The 19754-nt window shown below is 33.6% G+C and overlaps 1 protein-coding gene across 5 annotated transcripts in view; it reads right to left on the minus strand.

Moving 5' to 3' along the window:
* LOC145259710 (uncharacterized) overlaps positions 1 to 19754 on the minus strand; it is a 138908-nt gene that overhangs the window by 93789 nt on the left and 25365 nt on the right. For 2 of the 5 annotated variants that reach the window (XM_080117388.1, XM_080117392.1), the window contains exon 1: positions 14425 to 14561. The exons of the other annotated variants lie outside the window; for them this stretch is intronic. The gene's annotated coding sequence lies outside the window, so the exon portion shown is untranslated. Of the gene's footprint in view, positions 1 to 14424; positions 14562 to 19754 lie in introns of those variants that run through there. 5 annotated transcript variants of the gene reach the window in all.

Below are 19754 nucleotides of genomic sequence, written 5' to 3' on the forward strand. Positions count from 1 at the left end.
TGGAGGCCAGGCGCGAACGCAGACCCCACAATTTTATTATACCATCCCTATTTAAGTTAAAACATACTTATCACAGCATTCTTATGTACATCTATATCAAAAACACTTGTAAAGGTTTTTTTTTTTAATTTTTAAATTTTTTATTTCCATACTTTGTGGACCAGGCGCGAACGCAGATCCCACAATTTTAATGAACCACTGTTCTGCCAGATCAAACATACCCATTCTTGTGTCTCGATACATTTTCGATCATTATATGTAATCAGTTTTTTTAAAATAGTCAACCATGTAGGAAGCTATTCGTGACCACACACACACACACACACACACACACACACACACACACAGAGCTTTATATATATATATATATATATATATATATATATATATATATATGCTAAATATGTTGAACAAAACGGAAAGGAATTGTTGAAACCTGCATTGTACTGGCTTTCTAAATTACAGAATTATTCAAATGTGAACAACGAATTCAAAAAAAAAAAAAAAAGGAAAAAGAAACCCCAACTAATTGAAAATATGGAAGCATTTTTTACTATAGACAAGAAACCGAAAACGTCGTAAAAACAAAACAAAACAAATAATAAATAAGAAAATTTACTTTTGTAGCCACCTGTATAAGTTTGTATGGTGTTTTAACTTATTTACAAATGTTTATTAAGTTTAACACGCTGATGTTAAAATCCACAACAAAGATGGCGAACATGAGGCTGTCACCTTTGGAGTCTTAAGAATCACTCAAAGCACGAAAATAAAACAAAAGGCTGAGATAAAATTACCGAATAAATGTAACGGTGTTATTTATTTGGTGTATTTCTACAATTATTTTTTATTTATTTATGTTATTTTTGATCGATTAGCAGGACTACAAAAGTTACAGACTTATGTCTGCCATTTTTGTTGTCGTTTTAACGTAAATGCTCGGCATTACTTGCGTATTTAAAATAAGTTAACATAAAAATCTTATCCAGATAGGAAGGAGAGTGCCATTTGGTAACGTTTATTTATAATATGTTTGTTTCTTTATTATTGTTTGGTTTGTTGTCTATATTATTAGGTTAGTGCAAAAATAATGCTTTTTTTTATTAGATATATATACGTAAAAAAACGACATTATTTTTGCACCAACCTAATAATAAATGCTCAAATATTCTATAGTCTTGATTTAGCTGAAATAATTCTTCAACCCTTTTATTGCTGTGCAGCAAATAACATTTGACTATTGTAAATAACGGAAGATACAATTATGAAAATACAGGAAATAATTACACTGGTAAAGGTGGTGGTCGGTGTACAGTCACTTTTTTAGTCGTTTCGGCTTCGATTGTTAAAAAAAATGATGCAGAGAAGGGATTGGAAGAGAAATATCGATACAAAACTAAAATAAATAAATAAAAACATAATTCAATGAATCGATTCTTTAACCGAGTTACATTTTTTTTCTTTTCACAGTTATCTGCCCCTGTTTTTCTAATTTGTTTCATGTTTCTTTTTTTCATTTTCACATCGTTTTTAGACCCTCATTCCGTTATGCTCTGTAATCTGACATGGATACCCGGTGAGGGATGGGCCCGAAGACTACACGCAAAGATCGTTTATTCTGGGCATAACACAAAATTACACCATATACAGGGTGTCCACAAATTCTGGCTACATTATGTGGAAGCATCCTGTAAGTTATGTAGCCAGACTTTGTGGGCACCCTGTATATATATATATATATATATATATATATATATATATATATATATATATATACACGCACACACACACACACATACACCCACGCACGCATCCACACACTCTCACATGGATATATATTCCACAATTTTTTGGCTATATAAAAGTTATCCATTGACGCGTGTTTCTTGCGTAGAATGGTGAGGCATTTTAATGTAATTTAGAGACTTAATGCAGGTATTTACCTGCAAGGATGAAACTCTATCAGTTAGGTAAGTGGATTTGATAAGAACGACAACTTTCCCAAGCTGCTACTATTGCTAATAAAAAATAACAATGCACGCACACACACACACACACACACACACACACACACACACACACACACACACACATACACATATATATATATATACATGCACACATATATATATAGTCTTGGAAACTTTTTAACGTTGAAAACCATAAAACATTTTTTATAAAAATTTAATTTTTGCTCCTTCGTTAGAAAATTATTTTGTCAGTAAGTAAGCAATCTCCTACAATCACTAAACAAATCTGCTTTTTTGAACTAACAGTATTCCTAAGTTTTCAGGGATCATCAGTTGTTTACCATGAAGCACTTTGTTGTGTCTATCAATAACAACACGAATGCAGAAAGTAAAGGTAAAACAAATATATTAAGACGAAAATATAATACATATTTACAAAGGTGCAGTTGTACTGCAGTTGGAAGATTGTCCGGCAGATGGCGTGTTAAAATCTTTCATGGTGCAACCGGCACATGCGTCTTGCCTATCCGGAGTTCGAACACAGTTCCCCGGTCTTGCTGACTTGATACCTTTTTTTTTTTTTTACACAGTGACCACCACTTATCAAGGCCCGGAAGCCACTCAGGGATAAGGGTTATTGCAAGTACATTACGTTAGTGAGGAGATTTGCTGATATATTTACTTAAGGGGGCGGTTCATTAGGAATTTGTTAACATTGGACTTGAAGACATCCAAGTTGTAGTCCGGAGGGAAGCAGGCAGACGGAACAGAGTTCCACAGGCGTGCAGTTCTAAGAAAGAAGCTTTGCTCATGGAATCTGCGTTTTGATTTAGGCACAGATATAGAGTGAGGGAAATTTTTCACAGTGGATTCAGCTAGACGAGTGTTTTTCGTGAAAGATTGCCGAGGGGGGACCAGAGATTGGAGTTCAGACGAGCACCTGCCATGGAAATAACGATAAAACAAGGACAGGCTCGCAACGTCTCTTCTGTGGGAGAGAGGTTGCAGGGTAGAGAAAAGGGCATCCCCCACTAAGCCACGAAGTCTATTTTGTACTCTGTCAAGGCAGGATAGGCTGTTTTTAGCAGCTCCTGCCCAGATATGGAAACAGTATTCCATCCTTTGACGTACTTGGCTTTTATATAGATAGAGAATTGCATCCGTAGTGAGATATCTTCTGGAGCGGTAGAAGGATCCCACCATCTTTCCAGCGACCTTGGCAACAGACTTGATGTACGTGTTCCATTTCAGATCAGGAGTAAAGGTCAAACCCAGAAGCTTGTCAAAACACGGGGCCTCACCCAGACGAGAGCCATCCATCTCAATTGATGCCATATGCTTTATCTATATCTTGTTCACCCACGTACGCTAATTAGTGGGCGTCTCCACAACACACTTTTATGTGGATTTACAAACAAAACAGTATATAAAATCATAGCTCTCCAGCAGTGTTGATCAAACCACCTCCCCTGAATAAGAAATAAAAACAAAAATGTTCCGGATAATGGATCCAGGTTTTTAGTCTAGATTAATTAGACTAACCTATTCCTGTTAAAAAAATCTGACCTGCGCCATTGGTCTTTGTCTTAACAAAAAGAAACAATTATTTTTTATAATTCTCTTGTACTTATATGATTCGGATGAATCCATTCTGCATACTTATCGCCCCCTTCTTTGTTATTAATATTCAATCTATATATTTACATTCTTATTTGCTAATAATTTATTTATATTTATTAGTTTATTTCAAACTATATAAAAAGTTAAAAATATAAATATATACGTAATATTTTTTTCACATATGATTAATGCAGTTTTAGGTTTCGTCTATTAGGGTGGCCGAAAAGTCCCAGGACACTCTATTTTTAATATTTTAATGGTGTTAAATATGATTGATTTGAATATTCTAATGTTGTTAAAACAATTTATTTCATTTATTTTTCCAGGTTACGACTGACATCAGTGTATTTACTGTTGAGGAGCGCTTAATTGCTGCTGTTTGGGTTCACGACCGCATCAGGAATGACATGACTATGGAAGATGTTCGAAGTGCTTTCACAGAAAGATTCGGAAAGCCCGCACCATCAAGAAGTAATCTGTATCTGTGGGAGAAGAAAGTTTTTGAAACAGGTAGCGTTCTGGATCAGGCAAGAAGCCACTAAAACACGAAAGGAAACGTGTGCTGGTGTTCAAGAATCACTGCAACAGTCTCCCAAGAAATCCACCAGAAAGCGTTCTGCTGAACTTGGAATACCAAGGGCTACCATGATGGATCATATGAAAAAGAACTTGGATGTCAAAGCTTATAAGCCCATGTCGGTAAATCAGTTGTCAGATGAAGATATGGATCGAAGAAAAGAATTCTGTGAGAAATTTTTAAAACGCTTTCCTGATGGTGCAAGAAATCACAGAAAGATAATATTCAGTGATGAATGCGCCATTTATAAAAGTTCTAAAAGTCGAAACATATATTTCTGGGCTAAAGAAAACCCCTTTTACAAAGAAGAAGTTGAAAATAATCCTCCACATGTCATGATTTGGGCTGCATTGACATCTGAACATTTGATTGGTCCTTATTTCTTTGATGGCAATGTCAACCAGGAATCATATGCCAACATGATTAGAAACTGGTTAATTCCCAAGTTAATAGAACTTGGTATTAAGGATCGTGTATTGCTACAGCAAGATGGTGCACCCGCACATTATGCACTTCCTGTGAGAGCGATGCTAAATGCAGAGTTTCCTGATCGATGGATTGGGCGCGGATCAAATTCTTTTGCTTGGCCACTACGAAGCCCCGACTTGACCACTCCAGACAACTCATTATGGGATTTAATTAAAGGTCAAGTTTCTGGTATTAGATACGAAACCATTGATCAGCTTAAGCATGCGATTATTGCAGCTTTTGCTAGCGTATCAAGGAATTCTCTAAAAAAAAATGGCACAAAGAACCTGGAGGCGAATGGAAATGTGAAAGAACAACGAGGACCAACATACTGATCCCCTAGACCACTAAATTACTCTAGTTGTTTTCTGCTTTGTTTCTAATAAAGTTCTCTTTTTTTGTTGAATATATATGTTTTCTGTGTGTTTCATTAAAAAATACTGTGTTTTATCAAAAATACATGTATAGTGTCCTGGGACTTTTCGGCCACCCTGTACTGTGATTAGTTTTATACGATTTAAATGGACTAGGATAACGAATCAATGCATTGGTGTCCTTTCGATGTAAATATCTCGGACTAACCCGAGAAGCAACAAAATCACACGCCTTCACTATATATTTCCACCCCTGATGCCGAAGTGCCTTTACACTAATAGCTTATTTCATCGAAACTAGTAGACTTTGGAATACCCTCCTTGTTTCCTGCTTCCCTAACTGTACTAACCTGAAGAAATTTAAATATAATATGAACAGACATATCGCTGCACAACTCCCTACTTAGAATGTCCCTGTAGGTGTGATGCTAATTAATAGTAGGCCCTGGCGTCTCACTTACTGGCAACCAAGCCATCGCCACTAACCCTAGTGGGATTGAAGCAAGAAGTCTCAAGGGAATATCAAGTTCACAAGCAATCCCTAGTCGTATGTATATTCTCGTTAGTGGAGATGGCGATGTTGGATTTTTTTCTTGCAAAGAGATATCGACGTCTTCCTACTTACAGCGTCTGGTATTTCCAAATGGTAAGCCATTTGGTATTGACCAGGCTCAATGTTGCTTATATTCGGAAATCTAACGAGAACTGGTGTGTCAACGTGGTTGTGCCCTAGATATAAGTGCTTCGTTTAGGACGAATATAAATAAAAAAACAAAAAACAAAACAAATAAAAAGGCCGACATTGTCTTACGCCCCCTCCATCCAACTAAATAGGGACCTGTGTTATAATATAATTATTTTTAATTACACAGTCACAGTATGATTAGTTAAAAAGTGTGAGGACAGAAGTAAATGCAGAAAGTAGGAAGTGACGTGATATCGTTAGAAATATATTTTTCTTTTGCAAATTAATCACCACTTATCAAGGCTAAAAGAACATAAACGATTATGCCGGAGATAAGAAAAAAAAAAAAAAATCAACAAAACAAAGCCGACGCGCAGGAACCTGCGTGATAACATAATTATTCGTCAATTACGCTATTTCCATGCAGAATCCATTGTTGCTGGCCATTGTTTGTTAAGCTTCATCCTCTTTTGAAGTACTGGACTATTCGACTGCGCCATCAGTATTGAAAGATCCGCAAATACGATCCGCTGATGCGGAAAATAGACTTTGCTAATTTTGAATTCTCTCGATTTCCAGCTTCTGATTTAAGTTACGTCTCCGTCCAACCACGGAATAGAGATTTATTTTTCCATTCGGTTCGAACTTAGTCATTGTGTTAACTATCCGAAGTGTGTAAGTTCACTGCTATTTGATTATTGACTTATAAGTTAGTGCAGATTGGAGAACAAAAGACAGAAAGCAGACTGATGTGAAAAAAAAATTAACAGTGACAGTGTGACAAGTTTAAAAGTGTGAAAAGGAAGTGTAGACGGAAGAAAGGACGTGACGTTATATGGTTGATTAGAAAAGTGTGTTTTTTAAAGATTAGAACCCGGAAGTAGGAGTGACTTGGCCTTCGGGACAAGATCAAAGTTTAGTATCTGTTCTTCGGATGCTGCACTTTAATTTCTTGTTCTCTGTCAGTGGAGGAGAAATCCTTCACGACTGAGACAATTTTAATTTTTGTTCCTTTTCTCCACGTTAAAAAAACGACCCTGGTGTCTAACTCTGTCCCGTGGGGAGGCATTGTAAATAGGGACATACAAGACAGACTTATGAAAATTGGTTAAGAATATCCATAGTCTAAGGCTCCCACTTTTTACCTTCTCTCTCTTTCTCACACACCCTCTATCTCTCTCTTCCTCTATTTCCTCCTACAACAAGTGAAATAAACCAATATCTGTTCCACACATAAACTAGTTGTGTTATTCCTTTCCGTTGTGCTGGTGAGGAGATTATATTTAAATAAGATATCGTCTATGAAAACGATCGTACTCTTTTTTTGGCTTGTTTTCTTTGCATATGTAAACAACCTTAAAATATTTAATTAAATTCATTTACTTCACACTTGTCCTCTCACACACGCGCACATTCTCACTTTATATCAAGGTCTCATGTATGATATGAAAAGAAACTGGAATCTTAGAGAGATATCAATCATACCAGTTATCATAGGTGCCACAGGGCTTATGAAGAAGAACCTGAAGTCCTACCTAACTAATATTCCTCATGAACCAAATGCAAAAGAGATCCAGACAATTGCACTTAAGGGAACAGCGAGGATACTAAAAAGAGCTCTCGGTTGGTTTCAATAAAAAGCAGGGCAATGTTGGCAGCTGGTTTGGCTGCTCCATACCCAACGCTACACTCTTCAAAGGAGGAAAATTAAAAGAAATAACTTTTATAGATATATAGATATACAGATTAAAATAAAAAGGATATTCATATTAAAGTATGAATATGTGAAGAGTCATTTTGACAGTAACAAGATTCAATCGCTGAAGTTAGTTGAAACTTGGTAAAATCCGATCCATTGATTGTATGTACATGTGTGGAACTTGGAATATTCAGATCGTCTAGGTCTATAGTTCTTAAATGGTTACGACGAGCTTGATGCTGGGAAAAGTTTGCAGTGTAGAAAATTTGTTTGTAGATAATTGAATTTAAATATAGATGAAGAAAGGTGTGATTGACGTTAATATCGCGATATAAAACGTACCCAGTGACTTTTTTCCATGGCCAGCATTTGAATGTGATTAAAATCTTGAAGTTGTACGAACAATTAATGTTGCCAATCATAAATTGTAAATATCTAAACTCCTTTCATCTCTCTCTCTCTCTCTCTCTTTCTCTCTCTCTCTATCTATCTAATTCTTTTTTCTCTTTTTTAATGCTACTTTTTAAGTAGTTTTAATGTTTTTGTAAAAAGCTCTCATTCATTATCGACAGTGTGGCGGTTCGAAAGATCTTGCTTGCTAGAACATCAGGCGTTACGTCATTTGTCAGTGATTAGGCCTACTATTTACGAAGGTCACCTCTCAATACTTTAGTAGGAAACTGTCAAGCTAAAATGTTAGCCTGACAATTTCCTGTGGGAATGAAAAACGAAAGCTTCTATGTGGTTTAACTGTCATAAATATTTTTTTATAACAATACAACAGCTATAAATATTTTTCTTTCAGGGTGTCACTTTAATAAGGATAGATGCACTCATTTTCGAAAAGTTTTCTTTTATTCGTCACCATTGTTATGGGCCACAATGTTGGCATATATATATATATATATATATATATACATATATATATATATATATATATATATATATATATATATATACATACTGTGTAAGCAAAAACAAGACTTCAAAACAAGGTGTTGGTGGAAACAAAAAGTGTATTTCAATTTACGTTACAATTGTTTCCGTGTCCAGTTCGACAATTTCAAGCATTATGTCGTTTAAAAATTTTCAAAACCAGCATTTCTTCAGACTTTATGAATAAGCACACTTTTGGCGATGGAGCATTTTTTGAAGAGAGGGAAGGGAGGGGAAATCCCTATCTGGAAAGGCATGCGAGAAACATGTACCTTTGTTGTGGTTACGGAAAATCCCATTTAAATATAAATATATCGCCTAATTTGCGTATCCTTATTTAAGAGTAGAGTCATGACAAGTTTGAAACAGAGAGCCCTAAGCCATTCAAATTTTTTTTTTAATATATATCCCATTCGTTGGGTTCCTAAATAAGATCTTGTTATTTCTTTGCAAAAACGTTACGGTTAGTTTTAGTCTCGTATTGGTGGCAGGATTATCGTTATATTTGTGCTCGATTTTAAGACCTTTTAGGTTCAAAGTTTAATTGAATACGAGAGTAAAAAATACACCAATACATACTATCTATATTGTCGGGATTATTTCACCAACAAGAAGAGGGGGGTGTAAAAAAAGGCAGTAAGGGCTTGCAACGAAATGGTTACAAGCAGTCTTTTCTTTCCTTGTAAAGGTAACAATTAACAGGTAACGTTTGCCGAACAACAGTAACGAAATAATCAGTCTAAGAGACGCCAACCGACTAGAAAGCTAGGTAACTAGGTTCTTAACTAATCACTAACCCGTAGTGAGACAACTCCTTTTATACATACTAACTCTCAGTGGCGAGAATTCCAACGTGATTTCCAACGAGATTAGAATGTCTATTTAACTTAGTAGGAAATAGACACCCAGTTTCTCAGTAAAGGCAAACAGCAGTTCAGTGTCTTTGCTTCCCTCCGACCCACTCCCGGTAAGTCAAATCAATTTCAATTCTTACAATATATATATATATATATATAAACATACGAGTGTCTGAATTGTATGATTTATGTTGCCATACGTTAAATGCCGCGAAATAAATAATAAGAGCACAAAAAAATGCTATCATATTAAAAGAAATGTTTTAGTTTGACATTTTATTTCGTAGGAATCCAATATAGCACGCGTTATGGAATTGGTAAATCACGTGCGAAATGTTTGAAACGGCATTTCCTTGTTTTGTTAAATTTTGAAAAAAGAAAAAAAAACATCGATGACATGAATTTCAAGAGACAGACATATTGGATAAAAAGTAAAAAAAAAAAAAGTCCAAAACATTGACGTCGTTATCTACTGCGTATTTGTCAATAAAGAGCTATTGTATAGTTATAGAAATATATACACACACACACACACGCACGCACACGCACACACACACACACGTATATATACACTTGTGCCCGATATTATTCATACCCCCCCTTGAAAATTGAGTTTATTAGGTGTAACTTTGTAAGAATTTATTGTTTACGTCCATATTGATACATATTCTTAATAAACCTCTTCTGATCATTTTCGTCATTTTAAAATCTCGGGATACTTGTAATAAAAGAAATATACAGCTATTTATAAAATCTGCAATGTTCAAAAATAATCATACCCCCTTATTTTTTCAGTATTAATCGAGTTTCTGACTGTTTGTTTCCTGTTTGATTCTTATTTTGAATGCTTTTATACAACCTTTGATTAATTTCATTTCGTTTTTTGCATTTTTTAGAAATTAAAATGATATCAACTGAAAACCAATAAAAGAATAAAAATTATTAGAATGGGGAAGAAAAAAGAGCTTAGTAATGATCTTAGGACTAAAATTGTGAATTCACATAAGGATGGTTTAGGTTACAAGTCAATTTCCAAAAAATTTGAGGTCCCTATAGCAACAGTACAGAGCATCATCAAAAAATTCCAGAGCCACCACACAACAAACAACTTGATTGGTAGAGGAAGGAAAAGGAAACTGTCTGCTAGAGCCACCAGGAATATTGTAAGAAGTGTTAATGCAAATCCAACCACCACTACTAAGGACATTTTAGAAAATCTGGAGTCTTCTGGCATAAAAATATCAAGGCAAACATTGCAAAGGACTCTGCATGAAAATGGTCTGAAAGGAAGAAGACCAAGAAGGACTCCATTGCACACCGGAAACCACCTTGCAGCACGTTTTAATTTTGCTAGACCCATGTGAATTCTCCAGAGTCCGTTTTCTCAAGTATTTTGTGGACTGACGAAACAAAAATGGAATTGTTTGGCCATATGGATGCTTCTTACGTTTGGAGGAAGAAAGGAGAAGCTTACAACCCAAAGAACACCATACCCACGGTGAAACATGGTGGTGGTAGCCTAATGTTTTGGGGCTCCTTTTCGGCTAGTGGCCCAGGTAGTTTGGTCAAGATAGATGGAACCATGAAGAAGGAGCAATATTTGGAAATACTCCAGAAAAACATTAGACAGGATGCGGAGAAGCTCCATTTAGGACCAAACTGGGTCCTTCAACAGGATAATGATCCAAAACATACTGCCAAAATAGTCAAGAAATGGTTTGAGGATAATCAAATTAATGTTTTGGAATGGCCTAGCCAGAGTCCCGACCTGAACCCTATCGAACACTTCTGCCACATATTGAAAACTGAGGTTAAAAAGCGGAAACCTAGAAATTTGAGGGATTTGGAGAACTACTGCATTGAAGAATGGTCAAAAATCAGTGTTGATGCTTGTAAAAACCTTGTTGATAAATATCCAAAACGGTTACAGGCAGTTATTAAGAATAAAGGGCATGCTATTGACTATTAGTAAGAGAGGTATGAATAATTTTGAACTAGTGCCATTATTGTTTTTCTTTGTATAATGTTTCAAACTTGCATAATTTATTTATTTGTTGAGTTTAAATTAAATGCTTATGTTTGATTTATTGTTTGGAATCCCTTTAATATTGTCTACCTTCTGGTTTGAGCAATATTCTTATAGAAATCTCAAAGATCCGAGGGGTATGAATAATATCGGGCACAAGTGTATGTGTGTGTGTATAGATGTTAAAATGAACGGTACTCTGAAAAAAATTGAGGAAGAACCTGCTTATTCAAATATGGAATCCAATATATATATATATATATATATATATATATATATATATATATATAAATATATATATATATATATATATATATATATATTAGGGTGACCCCAAAAAACGGGCCCAACTCTAATTAGGCCCAATTTCTTAGTGTTTTGTCCGAATGAAATGAAACTTTTGTCATAACTAGTTTATTATATTCAAAACATCACATCAAAACACTAGGGTCTTTGGCCTTTTTTCTCCGTTCTACAGCGTATGTTCTAGATGACCTCCATTTAGCTTTTGTTGTTTTGGAGGGTCACCCTATATATATATATATATATATATATATATATATATATATATATATGTATATATATATATATATATATATATATATATATATATATATAAAGTGTTTTGGAACGATTTATCGGAATCGGGAAAGGGAAGCTGAAAAAGTATTTAGTGGTATCGAAATCGAAAAAATTGAACCCATTTTCTGATACCAAAAACGATCCTTTTTAATTGTTTAACTTAATTTTCATGCTCGTACTAATGAGGACCCTACACAATGTCTTCCTTTTAAAATTAATTTTTGTTTTCCTTTTTTTAATTATTATCGAATAAGTTTAATTTCAGTATAAATTGTGTTTCTTTTATTTCTCTTCTTCAATGCAAGTTTTTAAGTTTTTTTAAAAATGTTTTTGTAAAAAGCTCTCAGTCATTATCGACAGTATGACCGTTCGGCAGATCATGCTTGCTAGAACATCAGGCGTAACGACATTTTTCAGTGAGTAGGCCTACTATTTACGAAGGTCACGGCTCAAAATTTTAGTAGGAAACTGTCAAGCTAAAATGTTAGCCTGACAATTTCCTATGGGAATGAAAAGCGAAAGCTTCTATGGGGTTTAATTGTCATAGATATATTTTTATAGCAATACTACAGCTATAAATATTTTTCTTTCAGTATGTCACTTTTATAAGGATGTATACATTCATTTTCGAAAAGGTCTCTTTTATACGTATTGTTTAAGGGCCACAATATTGGCATATAGGGATATAATTATTCATTAAATTCACAAACCTGAACTTCATCAACGCTTCAGAAAAAAGATTTCAAAAGATATTTTAAAGAATATTCGGCCCCAAAATATATACTTAAAATAGGTTTAAAAATATAAATAATTATGTTATTGGCATTTTAAAGCTTTTCAGCTTTACACAGCGTCAACGAGCCATTGTTTTTTTTTTTACAATTTAGGCATTCTAACGACTATGGAAAATAGTCCCGCAGTATTGTGTTCCAAAAATGAATAGCTTTCCGAAAGATCGTCGAAATTCCGTTTAGTTTTATGTACAGAGGGGGAAAAAGGAACATTATTTATAGTGGTTGTAGCTAGACGAAATTTGCTATGAATATTTTACGAAACGGATTCTAGATTGGAGCTCACCTACATTTTAAGTAAATATGAATCTAAACAAAAAAAAAAACACTGCAATCTATAATAATCTTCGAACAGGTTTTGATTTATTTATTTATTTTTACAGACTGTTATCCTAATCTTTATAGTTGTTGTTGTTTCGACTAACTCATCCTTTGGCCTTCTTCATGTAATTAAGGTTGTTTGGTTGTTTTGTTTTACGGCATATCAACCCTTTTCAGGTTATTTAATGCCGAATCTGGTGATTTTGAAGAACGATTTTTAATATAGTATATTTGTTTTTTTAAGTCGTATTCTATTTAACCCATAGTTGGGACCCTAACAGGTACTAGCACTCCGTCATTAAGCGCGTCGGGATAAGAATGCTAAATCTTGTAACTGTATTTCCAGTAATTACTGCCTTCCATAGTTGTTAGCCCACCACGTTTTGGCCTATTATTACTCTGGCCGTCTTCGGCTTATTAATCGCGACAGGATAGCAGAAGATAGTGGTTTCAAGCCTACCCAAAACAAGCCAGAGGATTAGTTGGCAAAAAAACTTGATTAGAAAAAAACTATGGAAGGCAGTAATTACTGAGGATACAGTTAAAAGATTCATCATTCCTATCCCGTCGCGGTTAACCACCTGAAGAAGGCCAGAGGATTAGTTGGCCAAAACGTAGTGAAACAGCACTAACTATGAAGATGAGGATAAAAGTCCGTAAAAATAAATAAATATACAAATTACCGATCATAAAAATGGTTTCCAATACAAAAAACATATATATAGGTTTTGATTTGTTCTTTGAGTTCATGAGATAGAATAGTGTATGACAAAGAGCATTCATTCTTCACAAAAAATTATAGAAAATAAATGTGGTTGCTGTGACAGAAGTTTATTTTTGTTCTCATCAAATATTTTTGCCCATCTCATAACTAATAGAATACCCGTCCCAGCACGGGTATATTATAATATGTATAGCATTAAATGTGAAAATCAGAAACAAAATGGAGTTAAAAACCACGAATAAGATGCAAATATGTTTTATTAAAAACAATATTTAAACTTTAAAAAGGTTTACAATATGATGTGACATCGAGTGGACACTACTACAATAACGAAAGTAAAAAAAAAAATAGTATATATTTTTACTATTATGAATACTTGTTTGTGATGAAGGTTATTTTATCCGGAAATAAATAAGATTAAGTTTTAAAAAAGAGTTTTAATATAACATATAAGTTTGTTTTTTCTACGTTATGACAGCATTTTGATCAATTTGCAAATTTAAATCTAAATAGAAACTTAAAACACTTTTGCATTGCCGGTATAGCATTAGTTTAAATTTTTTAAAAGTTTCTTTAGCGTGATGTGATGCGACTTAAGAGAAACGATAGAAGCAGAGAAAGACAAGCAACGGCGTCTCTTCTGTAAAAAAGAAGCTGTAAAGAAGTGTGTGTGTGAGAGAGGAGAGAGAGAGGAGAGAGGAAGAGAGAGAGAGAGAGAGAGAGAGAGAGAGAGAGAGAGAGAGAGAGAGAGAGAGGGTGGACGGGAGAGGGAGAGAAAGTTTTACCCAACTCACGGTCAAAGACATGCTGTTTCCGACTGACATCGAACTCACAACTTGGCTCTCATTTCTTCTCTTATCGTGTTGTTTGAGGGAAAGCTCGCCAAATGTTGGACTCCGTGTTGTGTCTGGCACGGTAGAGACTTGTTATTCTTCCAACGAAAATAACAAATAATAAAACAAAACAACTCAAACAAAAAACAAAAAAACAAAACAAAAAAAAAAAACAATTAAATGTTATCGGATCAAGCGAATACAAATTCGCGTTTCAGCCTTTATACGTAATAAATAAATAAATAAATGATGATAATAATAATAATAATAATAATAATAATAATAATAATAATAATAATAATAATAATAGCAACAACAACACTAATAATTTTATTTCTAAACAAACACAAGAGAACTTGCTCAATCATTGACATAGCTTTTCGATACCAGAGTGCAAGAGAAAGAACATACAAATAAATATCAAGATCAGAAAAAATGTAAAAAACTCAAAATGATTCCCATTGTAATTGGAACGCTTGGGACCATAACGAAAAGCCACCATAAAATGCTTAATCAGATGAGACATTTTCTTATCCAATTCTGCAAAAGGCCTGACTGTTAGGAACATCGAAAGTGTTAAAGTACAGTTTGGATGTCTTAAGTCATAGGAATTGACTTGAGGTTTAAAGGAAACAAAATCCAATTAAAAGCATTCACACGTTAAAACTACTATATGATGATGATGATGATAATAATAATAATAATAATAATAATAATAATAATAATAATCAAAAAACCAAGAAACTCATGATCATTCAAAACGTACTACATCCGAAGGACGATGTTGACGATGTTGATCGACTCTACGTGAAAAGAAAAGACGGCGGGAGGGGACTAGTCTGCATAGAAGACTGTATAAATGACACAAAAAAAAAAGAACTATAAAAATACATAATACAAAACACTGAAAGAATAATCATGGCAGCGAGAGACACGGAAAAAAATCAATAAAGCAGAAAACAGAGAGACAAAGGATAAAACAAGAAAAGAAAAAGTGAGAAGAGAAACAACTACACGGAAGATTCATAAGGATGACAAAAGATGAGATTAACGAAAACACTTAAACATGGATGCAAAAAGGACACGTAAACCGAGAAATTGATCCCCTAATAACTGCAACACAAGATAACTCGATAAGAACCAACCGCATCAAAGCGAAGATTGACAAAACACAAGAAAACAGCAAATACAGACTCTGTGGAAAAAGAGACGAATCGATAAACCATACAGTAAACTAATGCAGTAAACTGGCCCAAAAGGAATACAAGAACAGGCACGACCAAATGGGGAGGGCAGTACACTGAGATTTATGCAAATAACTGAATCTCGGACGCAGAGACAAATGGTACAAGCTTAAGCCGGCAACAGTACTTGAAAACGAGAATCACAAAATCCTATAGGGTATGGACATACAAACAGATAAACCCATCCAAGCAAGAAAACGAGATATCGTAATAATAAACAAAAAAGAAAAGCCCTGCCAAATCGTAAACTTTGCTATCCCAGCTGACCGCAGAGTAAATATTAGTCGAGAAGGGAAGATGGAAAGCCGAAGGAGAGAGCACTGACCAGACCACTGCTGGACAAGTGCCATGAAAACTGGAACCTTGGGGAGGCTTATTGCCACTCAAATTCCAGTGGAGATCAATGGTCGCTGCTAGCGGGAAATCAATGGTAAGCGACTATTGCGATAACGCAAATTTAGTTGCAAATGTTATCAAATGCAAATGTGAAAGAGGTGAAGATTACTGGAAATCTTAGGAAATTTGTTATCACTCAGTTTGCAGGGAACACCACAGGTCGTTTTCAAGGAGAGATTTTTGATGACCTGTGTGAAAGCTCCTTATATATATATATATATATATATATATATATATATATATATATATATATATATATATATATATATATATATATATATACTTCATATTAACGTAATGCAATAAATCTACTGGTATGGAAATCTAGTGATTATCGGTCTTACAAAATATTATTGGCTGTAATATTTTATAAAGACAATCCCAGCTAAAAACATTGCTCAATATACCAGACTGAGCAAATAAATCATAATTTACTAATTTCAATTTTATGAGGTGAAATGATTAAGTTCCAAATCTAAATGTTTTTTATTATATGCAAGACAAAATACATTTCAATAAGTATATCTCCTTAACCTATGGGTTTTCGATGATTTATACATAATTTGGTAAATATAATAAACATAGAAAATCATAATTAAAAGTTTTGAATTTTTTTAAATCATAGATTAAGGGAAATTATATATTGGTTAAATATATATATATATATATATATATATATATATATATATTTAAGTAGAAATATATTTTCTTATTTTATATCAATCCTTATTTAAGAAGCTCAATGTAATTACAGAGCAATATAGAGAATAAATAACAAAATGTTATATTCCAAAATTCATGATGTTGACCATCTTATAATTATATATATATATATATATATATATATATATATATATATATATATATATATATATATAGTAATTTATAAAATATATATGGCGATTAAGCTTAATCGCCATATATATTTTATAAATTACTAACTAGCTCTACCTACGTATTGAGCACTTTTGAAGTAAATAGTTAAAGTTTACGCATAAATCTATACTTTCGTATATAAGGTTTATGTGAGTAAATGAAGAGTTATATATATATATATATATATATATATAATTATATATATATATGTGTGTGTGTATATATATATATCTGTTGACCATCTTATAAGCTTATATGCATATATATATATATATATATATATATATATATATATGTATTAGAAAAGATTATTCCAAAGGTTTTATATATTTAAAAGCAATTAACCAATAGCAATGTACATATATCAATAAGAATTTAATCCATATAAATTGACTAAAATATTAAGCAACATGATTAACATTTCTGTAACTGAGCATTCATATGTACTTGCAAAAACCAAAACAACAAAAAGAAAGATAACATCATATTTGTATTTTTCGAATATTACAACTGTTTCGACATCAACCAGACAATTTAAAATTTTATGTCATTTAAAACATTTTTGTGGTAAACGTCTCATAAGATAATCTAAAGAAATGGCAGAAACACTAGAGGATAACCTCCAATCTATAGTGGAATGGGGATAAAAATGGATGGTCACGTTCAATGCCGCCAAGACTAAACTAGTTTCATTCAATAATTACAAGAATCCTTCTCTACCACCTATAGCAATGGCAAACGACTCTTTATCTGAGAGTACGTCTTTCAAGCTCCTTGGCCTAACGTTCACAGGAAACATGAGTTGGAACAATTACATCGAGGGCATTGCCAGGACCGCTGCAAGGAAGGTGGGCTCTTTCTCCCGTGCTAGAAAACTACTAACACCCGAAAGTATCCTGTACCTCTATAAGGCAACCATTCGCCCATGTATGGAGTATTGCTGTCATATTTGGGCTGGTGCATCTGCTACTAGTCTCTCGCTCCTTGACAAGGTTCAAAAGAGAGTCGCCAATCTGATAGGCCCTGGACTGGCATCTAAGCTTCAGCCTCTGTTCTATCGACGAAACGTTGCATCCCTCTGCCTGTTCTACAAGTATTTTAATGGTGAATGCTCTGACGAACTGCAAGCACTTGTGCCCCCACGACGTGAACACCCTCGACAGATCCGACAGGCTGCAAATTCCCACCCCACACTGTAGAGATCCCTAGATGTAAAAGATCTTTCTACTCCAGTAGTTTCTTCCCCAGAACCGCTAGACTTTGGAATTCCATTCCAGGTCCCTGCTTCCCCAACTGTACTGACGTGCAGAAGTTCAAGTGCAACGTGAACCAACATCTTGCTGCCCAAATCCCTACATAGTACCCCAGTAGTTGTTGCCCCTGATAGTAGCCCCTACCCCAAAGTGGCAATGTGCCTTGTTTGGGGTGAAAATGTAATAATAAAAAAAGTTCAATTTTATTAGAACTTATCAATTTAGCAATTTAGTTATCCCCCTTGAAAGGGATTTTATAAATTATTTTGACGAAGTGTAAATAAAAGTTTTACAATAATAAATGCTATTCACCAAGATGTTAGTAGGGAATATATAGTTACTTTATTTTATTTTATTTATTTTAATATACAGAAAACATTCACATTGCAATAACTCCAAGGTTAAAATTAAAATCCATATGTAACACAAAACAAACAAACAAACAAACAAACAAACAAACAAACAAAAAACACACAAAAAACACACACACAAAATACGAAACTTCCCATATGTGATTTTAAATTTAGATTGACGCTAAAATCCAACCGAACTTCTTGAGATTAAAGAATAAATCAAACACAAAAAAAAAATAAAATAAATTAAATTAATAATCCATAAACCTCATTAATTCAGAATCTTGTTCGGTTTCAAAATAGTCCAGAATTAGCAATTCTTGCCATAATTTTAGAAAAGATATACGAAAATAGGGACTCATAAAAATATTTTTCCAACACCGGTTGCGGATTCATTAAAAGCACTATGAGAACGTACACACTGCTTGATACAGTGAATAACAGAAGAAAAATGTGTTAAGATAGTATAAACCCTGTATTTTTAAAACCTTATCTGATGAGATGCTAACCACAAAATGTTTTAAATAACATAAAACTTAGAAATACTTATAAAACTGCAGGTTATGTATTTAAATTTCTTTCAGAAAATATGATTTACAAAGCAAAAAAAAAATATTGTTTGAACAAGAAATACTACATTTAAAGGAAATCTCGTACCATTTACTGCAAATATAAATAAGAGATTATAATTTTTTTTTCATTTAGCAAAGCGAATAAAATGGCTTATTATTTGCTTAAAAAAATATATTCTTATTTTTATTCTTAAAAATATAACAAACTTCACTTGTTTAAAGTCTAATTACCCTGAATATATCATGACTATTTTTGTCAATAGAAATTTTCATTTTTGGCCGGATGAATTTTACCGTACGAAAAGAGAATATCTTTCTACTAAACTTGCATTACCAAAATATGGGACTTAATGCATAAAAAAATTATACGTTCGCAAAGGAACTTTGGATACTTGATTGAACATAATAGGATTTTACCTTCAATGTGGAAATTTTCAACCAGTCTGGAACGTAGAAAAATGATTATTTTCTATTCCATGATTACTTTTTTTTTTACATAGACATCACCACATTATCAAGGCCAAGAGGCCACTCAAGGATAAGGGTTAAAGAGTGTACAGTAGAAATTGGACAATATAGTAATCATTAGTAATGAAA

This window comes from Euprymna scolopes, chromosome 35 (genome assembly GCF_053919585.1).
Source record: "Euprymna scolopes isolate OS-2025 chromosome 35, ASM5391958v1, whole genome shotgun sequence".
In the NCBI taxonomy this organism is placed as follows: Eukaryota; Metazoa; Mollusca; class Cephalopoda; order Sepiida; family Sepiolidae; genus Euprymna; species Euprymna scolopes.